Here is an 8,176-nt window from a genome sequence, read left to right on the forward strand (position 1 = left end):
AGATTAAGCTTGATAAGTTTATGGAGGGGATGGTTTGATGGGATAACGTGATTTTAGTCAATAGGTCAATAACGTGCCATCTCCTCCGCAGCATGGGGCAGGGGTCGCTTGCTGGAGGATTCTCTGCGACTTGAAGTCTTTAAATCATGATTTGGGGACTTCAACAGCTGAGTCAAGGGAGAGAATTATTCCAGGAGTGGGTGGGTCAGCTTTTGTGGCCTGCATCATGCGGGAGGTCAGACTAGATGATCATAATGGTCCCTTCTGACCTTAAAGTCTGAGACTCGCTGCTTGTAGCACCAAATAGGCACTGCCTAGGGGAGATACAACCAAGGTAGGCAGCAAGGTTAGGGGCTAGAGTTGCTGGAGGGAGACAATGACATCAGATGGAACTCAATCACAATGCTACTGCTCAGGCTCCTCTGCCTGCAGCACAAATGGGCACTCTCAAGGGGAAGTCTTTGATATGAAACCAATAAAATAACAGGAGGAGCAGCAGCTTAGACAAATTAACAATAACATTTAGGTTTAGCAGCAGTATCCTGTAAAATTGATACAGGTTCAGGGATAGAGACTGGAGGTCCTGCTGGTTTGATGTGCATCAGCCATGCACTCTGCAAGCCATTACTGAAAGTATGAAGTAATCTTGGCTTTGCCTCATTGTATGGTCCTGGGATAATCAATGATTTATTGCCCTACCTCTAAAAGGAGGAATAATGCTTACCTACCTTATAGGCATGGTGTAACATTGCTTGTACACTGCTTTGAAAATTGGGAGCATAATGTGTCTTGGAGCCACTATGCCAACATTGCATCAGTTCACAATTTGAGGCTCTTCACAATTTATAGATCTAAAGCAGTAGCTTCATCTATTTTTCAGATGGCATCCTGCAAAAAGATCCTAAATTCCCTTGCTCCACATCCTAGTATCTGTCAAAACTGGAGTATAAACTGAATGCTCCATTTTGTAACTATCCTTAAGTACAGTTTAACATGCAGTCCACAGTCATGAGCATGGACAGAGCTTGGAATTTGATTTGTCCCCACCTGAGCATCTTAAGTAACGGATGTCATCTGGAGGAAATCCATGGTGCTTGTGGGCTCAGGGCCCAGTTATGTGAAAGGGACAATTTATAAACAACTGCATTAAGAAACACAATTTTTCCACTGGTGGAGGAAAGCAGCCAGGAGCCATACTTGGATACAAAGCTGTATTTATATATTTCTTTATACAGGTATATTTACCTCCAGCATAAAACAAAGTCTAGATAAGCCAAACAAAAAAGTGGGGGAGTCCTGAGAACCAGCACCCCCAAAACTCAGCAAAATATAAATACAAATCAGAAAGAAAGGAGGGAAGCAGTGCTTAGCCAGCCACCCCCCCCCCCCCCGAGCAAATAAAAACCAATAATCATTAATATCTGCTCAGAATGCAACTCTACAAACTTGCTGGCAATATACAGTGATTAAAGCTGTGACAGCAACATTTAAACCAAACAAATTAGTGCTTTATTTTTCCTTAATCCTCGCAGTGGTGCCGCAGTCTTTATTTACAGGCTTTAAGCTTTAGAAATAGGGCAAAAGATAAGGGAATTTGCTTTTGAAACAAACTCTCCCCCAAACAGGCAAATTTTAGAAAGTGGCCCCATGTTCACACTTGTCATCCTTCCTTCCAGCTAAGAATGTCTAGAGAGATGAAGCTTCAGGTTTCCGATGCAGAGAGAAAGGGGAGCTCCCTGCCTGTGAGGCTGGAAACACTGGCTCAGAGCTCTCTCCGTCTCACACAGGGAAAAGCCTACTGAAACTCTTCCTGCTACTATTTTGGGAAGGGGATGGGGAGAAAACCCTCTTTAATTACAGGTGAGTAGAGCAGAGACCGCCTTAGGGCAGTCTCTAAGCAGCACAGTTGGCCACTGGCCAGTTGTTTCCATGGGCTCTGGTGCCATCATGTGGCCATTTCTTTCCCTAACAATTACAACCCTACTGTGAAACTCTAGTTCCTGTCTTGGAGGTACCGTTATGGTTTGGCTGACATGATCTCTGTGTGTAGTTCGTGGAGTAGTTTGGGATGAAAAGCACTATAAAAGTAAGAAGTTTTTCTGAGAGTACATTCTGAATCTAATCCTACTGTATTTTGTAAATATCTAAGGTATTAACTAATCACTGCCATCTTGCTTTAAAATAGTTGTAAATGTAGGACAGGCCTCTGGATTTTAATTATTCCTTTCCTTTTTGGAAAGGAGGTGAACTCACTACTGAGAAACTACCCAGCCATCGTCTTCAAGGTCCACAGCATGTGTTGTGCCTGTGTGTTGGCAGGAAAAGGAGATAGCCAGTCCTTGACATCAGCAGTGACCCTGACCTATGCTTAAGCATCATGGGGCTACCTGGACTGCTATAGATCTTACTTAGGGCTACAACCTACCACCCACCATTATAAATCTCCAGTGACTGCACTCAGTGGGTTGCATCCTCTGTAGTGATGTGAAAGGCATCTGGGAAGACCCCCAGCTGCCACCTCTGAGAACACCGGGGGGGAGGAGAAAGGGGATTTATATGGTGGTTGCAGGCAGGCAGTGAATTCAGCCTAGGGAAAGGCCAGCTCTACTAAATTAAAGCACAGGCAGTAAGTTCAGCTCTATTAAAAACACAAGAGGAAAACTTTGAGTGGGCCTGATAGTGCTACCCCTCACATGAGCGGTCCCAGCAAAATCTGTGAGCTTGCTTACTGACTAGAGTTTGCAAGATTGGGGCTAGTGATTGCTATATGGAGGACAAAAGCTGCCACTAAAGGAATTTCCCAGCTTAAAAACAAAGCAAAGTTCAGGGCAAATGGGGTGGGGGGAAGTAATGTAAAAAGTGTACTTTGCAAAGAGTGGCAGTGGAGGATTTCCTGTAAATTGCTGGCAGGAATGCAGTCCTATTGAGACTGGATTTGTGTTACTGCTTCGCACTCAGGGACCACCGGCCCATCAGCCCTCTGTTCTCCCCTATTAGTTGCCTGGTGTAGCACAGAAAATGTGCCTCTCACTCACAGGGCATTCAATACTCGTTCTCTGCAGCCAGTGTGTTTGAGTAGCTAGATTGCTAACACAGCTATGACTGCTCTGCTAATTAGCAGAGAACGGAAACTGAAGAGCTGGTCCGAAACCACACCTTCAAATAAAGGGCCTGATCCTTAGAGGAACCAAGGATCTAGCTCCCATAGAAGTCACCAAGAGTTACAGGTATTTGGCCTGTGTGGGGGCAGTCACAGAGACAATTGGGAGTTATGTTTGCTATGCATCGCCCCCAAAATAAAACGGAGATAAGCCTAGGCCCCCAAAGGCTGTACAGGAGCCATCTCTATTTGACTAAAAAAGCATTCCCTAATGTTTTGCTGGGGGCAACAGGAATTGCAGCCATGCATTCCTTACAGCTGGGACATGAACAGATCCTGCTCTGCTGTCTGGAATTCAGTGATTGTTGTATTTGTCTCCACTACCAGCAAGAAAAGAGAGTCATCAGAGTCCCTGCCACAGCTACCCAGCCCCGGTTTGGTAAAAGCTGCCTACATCAGGTGATGGCGCTTTGCTAAGGGAAAAATACTTCCACCTCTGGAGCCAGCTTTGTGCTTTGGTTCAGCATTGCAGAGTGGAGTTTCCGCTCCAGCTGCCTTGCTTACTCCTCCGCCTGCCCCTCCCTTTCTCTAGAGGCTGCTGCCACTGTCTTACAGAACTGGGCACAGGATTACCCTGGCACAGGTTCAGACTGCAGGAATGCAGAAGTTTCCCTCCCCCGTCGGTGAAAAGTGCTGGGGTGGGAGAAAGACACACACATACAAGAGCTGCCAAAGTCTGACAGGTCCTAGCTCCCCCAGCACCAATATAGCTGTCAGGCTGGGGCTCAGCACTCACCCCCTTTGGTTTCCTATGTAAGACACAAATAGATCAGTAAGGACAGAATTAAGAGGCCTGTTTTTATACTGCTTTAAAAAAATTCAGTAGTTTAGCAAGTTAAAACCTTGTAACAGTAAAATACCCATAATACACTCACCAGCTTACCCAGGGGGCAATGGGAGCCAGGCCTTGAGTGACCTGCCCCCTCCCCTCCTAGGGGAAATCGGTAGGGGGCCACCTTTCCTGGCAGAGACCTGTTGGGAACAGAGCTGTATTCACCAGTAGGTGCAGTGAAACCAGTCACCTGAGTCTCCAGCAGCCCCACTCCCATTGTGCAGAGCAGTCTGTGCTGGTGGGCCTCCCTTTGGCACCCCTGAGCAGAGGCAGGCAGGGTGAACCTGGGCTTCAGGGATGTTCTGTGGGGCTGGCTCTGGGACCAGCCAGCTCTAGCTACTCTAGAGTAACAGGAACAGTCCCCACCCCAACCACAGAAATATGGGGTACCGCAACAAACACCTGCAAACTGACCCCTTAGATAGATGTATTTGGGGGGGGAGGATGACTGCTCCCAAGGTGCCTCTTCTCCCCACTTCCTGAGGGGGGGGGGGAATCAAGGGCAAGCCCTTGCCAACTGGCTGGCACAGGCTGACTAGGGGTTTTGTGGGGTTCTTAAGTTCATCTGTTCAGGCCTGGTCTGCATGGAGTGTGGGAAACAGGGCAGGGAGGAAAGGGACCAAGGAGAACCCTGTTGCCTCTGCAGCCCCCTCCTTGGCAGGGTTTCTCTCTGGCTGTCCATGTGGAGCATCCCAATGTCACCAGGAATCCTATGGAGTAGGGATGCAGGAGAATAGCCAGTGGCTGACCAGAAGGAACAGCAACTCCAGTGTATGACTTCCAGTATGTCCAGGCAGAGCCCTCTTTTCAGGATGGAATTCCAGTGTTTCAGCATTGACAAGAGCTCCAGTCTTGGAAGATAAATTCCAGTGTTGCAGAGAGCTGCTGCGTTGCTACAGGAACCGATAGGCCTCTCGGGCTGTTGTTCCCAGCCAGACCACAGTCCCAGCTCTAGAGGTTGGGACAAGCCTGTCCACATGTGATCCAGTGTAACACTTTCAAATCCAGTGTAGCAGAGGGAGGGAGATGGGTACCAGTGTCTCCAGAAGGGAAGGAGATGGACACAGTTGCCCAGGATTGTGGGCTATGGTGTTTGGTTAGCATGTCCAGTAGATCCCTGGGGCTGGTTGTGTTGCTCCTGGCAGAGTTCCTATATTCCTTTTGGAGCACTTCAGTGTCTATATCGTCCCCAGGACAGAACCAAAGTAGCTCAGAGCCCCAAGGGGAAGGTGGGAGCAGAAGGGGACTTGGAGGTTTACAGAGGAAGGCATGTGGCAATCTGATAGGTTTCACCAGTCCCCTTCCTCTCTCCCAGCAAAGGGCACTGGTGCTGCCGGGACTCACTCACAGAGCCAGTAAAACTGGAAATAATAGTCAGTGAAGAGGTGTCCCATGTGCTCCGGGGTGGTACTACAGCTGGCTTTGCCCTACGAAAGGGAGAGAGGGCTGTCAAGAGAAACTTCCTCAGAAGGAGCAGGATTCAGTTGCTATCCCACTTGTGCACTGGGGAAGTAGAGGATTTGCCAGCTAGATTTGCATATGACCCCCATCACCTCCCAAGTGTTTTAAAACAGAACAACAATCTCAGCCTGTAAGAGTAAAGAGCTCCAGTTTTGCATTTCCCCTGCCCACACCCATCCCTGCAGTGTGTGACTTGGAAAGTCCTGGCCACTCACCCCAACTAACTTCCCTCCTCCCACAATGTCCTCTGCTGTGTACAAGGGGAACCCGGTCACGATTTACACACGCATCCCTGTCCGGAGGGGGGCACAGGGCTCTGGAATTCTCACAGGCCCCCTCATCCTGGCGAGTGATAGGAATGAGGCCACAGAGCCCGATCCCTCTCAGCTCTGCCCTGGATGGTGCAGAGGACATAGCAGGTCCCATACTCACAGGCTGGGCTACTCGGAAGTGGTAGGTGAACTCCCGGAAAGACAGCATCACCATGGGCCAACGCTGTGTCATTTCCTGGGGAAGAAGATACAACCGGTGGGGGGAGACAGAATGAACCTGTTACTACTAGGCGTTAAGTAATTCATCCCTTGGGTGAGCAGGGATGCTGCATAGTGAACTGGCCTGCTCCACTCATCAGGCTTCTGAGACTGTCCTGCAAAGCCGAAAAAGAACTGAAGTCCTTCTCTGCCTGTCTGGGGCTACAGTGCCTGGAGCTGGATGGGTGCGAGTGAACCCCAAATCCTGATCAGGCACTTGGGGAAGTTTATCCAGATGGACAGCTGTCCTGAGAACGTAAATTGGCTGAGACTACAGCAATCTGTTTGCAGAAGGGGCCGGCTCAGGGCCATCATGCCATAAAAGTGATGGATGAGGAGATGGGTCCGTATGGGTTTGAATGGTGTAAACCTAAGGCTGCAAACCCTGATTATAAATCTCTGGCTGGAGGATCTGAATGTTAATTAGAAGAGCTGCACGTGGGACAGCTCTGAGAATGGCTCAGAAACCAGAACAACAAGGAGTCTGGTGGCACCTTAAAGACTAACAGATTTATTTGGGCATAAGCTTTCGTGAGTAAAAACCTCACTTCTTCGGATGCATAGAAGTGAGGTTTTTACTCACGAAAGCTTATGCCCAAATAAATCTGTTAGTCTTTAAGGTGCCACCAGACTCCTTGTTGTTTTTGTAGATACAGACTAACACGGCTACCTCCTGATATCAGAAACCAGAGTGGCTCGATACCTTGAACCACAGATTTAAAGGGAACAACTGATGTCAATGAAATCTGTGGTGTGACTAAATCGGGTAGTGCAAGCAGAGCTATTGGTGACCTGGAGGTGGATGGTACTGAGGGAACAGATGGTGCTAAGAGGATGTTGGCACTAAGGAAGACATTAACGCCCCAGCAGTGGGAGGCTCTGGAAGGGCAGCAGCAGGATGTGGGGGAAAAGAGGAGCTAACTGAAGCTAATGCAAACCCAGTGCACATGCGCCTGTGTACGGGCGTGGGGAGATGAGAGTAAAGGGTATTCCATAGGAACAGAGTACATTCAAATAATCGACAGTGCCCCAGAAACTGGGGGGGTCTTACTGAGGAATTGGGGCCTATCATGCCACAGAGCGCAAGCGGCCCTGCTGACAGCCAGATTCATAGGCTTGTGTCAGAGGCAAGGATCATTCCCTCTCCTTGTGGGGCCAGAGACGAGGAGGCACCATGACACGAGGAAGCTGAAGCACCAACAGGGTCTTGTGCTAAGGAAGGCAAAGACGTCACAGTCACCCGCACCAGGGCTAAAGGCCTGGGGGATCAAAATCTCCTATCTGAGAAACATCTAACTGGAGCCCAGTGAATGAAGGAGACTCAGGCTGCATGTCCTTTGAGAGATGGACCAGTGGACCCCACCACAGAGGCAGCCACCTCAGTCCTGGCAGTGACCTCATGGAGACCAGCACAGCTCTTTGGGGGAGACCTCTGAAGGAAAGCTCAGTGAGTCTAGCAGCTTCTAGATCCACAGGCAGAGAAATCAGGAGCTAAGGGAGTCAGGGATTAGTTCCTCCTTCCGCCGTCCCTCTGGGAGCAGCTGTGCACAGCACAGAAGCTCACGGCCCCACCCGGGCAGTTTCCCAACCGTCCCGGAGGTCACACAACAGAGGAGGTAGCCCTGGGGAGGGGGGAAGGGGGGGCCATTCAGTTTCACAAAGCAGTAGTTCTAGTAACCACAGTGTCAGTGACTCGTGTGTCAGCCAACTGGGTCTCTCCCTTTCTCAGACCCAGACTACACCACACCCTGTTTGCTCAACAAGAAGACAAAGGCTGCCAGGTTTGTCCCTAGCACCCCGTGTTGCTTCTCAGGAAGCCAGGGACCTTTACGACAAACCGCGGGGGACCTCAAGGACTGTCTGGCTGCCCAAGCTGTGCCAGTCCTTTGAGGGATTGTGTGTCCCTACCTGGGTGTCTGTGGTGTTGGTGGAGCCGTCCATGCTCATTGTGTTCTGACATGGGTCACTGGACTGGAGGCCACAAAGGTAGATGGACACAGCAGAGGAGGCACTGGAGAGAGAGGTGAGTGAGTTCTGCCTAGCACCAGGAAAGCAGACTGGCCACTCCAACAGAACCCCAGCAGCTTAACACCCCATCCAGTTACCCCATAACCGCCTTCTGCCTCCCGCAACTCACTCGCTACTCTCAGTCACCCAAGAGCCTGCTCCTCCCCCTCCCATCCCACCATTCCC

The 8,176-nt window shown here is 49.7% G+C and overlaps 1 long non-coding RNA gene across 1 annotated transcript; it reads right to left on the reverse strand.

Annotated features, from left to right (window-relative positions):
* Positions 1-2,537: 2,537 nt before the first annotated feature.
* On the reverse strand, positions 2,538-7,988 carry LOC112105282. Its single transcript, XR_003370372.2, has 3 exons — positions 7,892-7,988; positions 5,886-5,960; positions 2,538-5,419 (listed from the first exon to the last, which is right to left on the reverse strand). It is a non-coding gene; the product is annotated as an uncharacterized LOC112105282 (long non-coding RNA).
* Positions 7,989-8,176: the final 188 nt, after the last annotated feature.

Source organism: Terrapene carolina, unplaced genomic scaffold, assembly GCF_002925995.2.
Source record: "Terrapene carolina triunguis isolate 2854851 unplaced genomic scaffold, T_m_triunguis-2.0 Scaffold24483, whole genome shotgun sequence".
NCBI lineage: Eukaryota > Metazoa > Chordata > Testudines > Emydidae > Terrapene > Terrapene triunguis.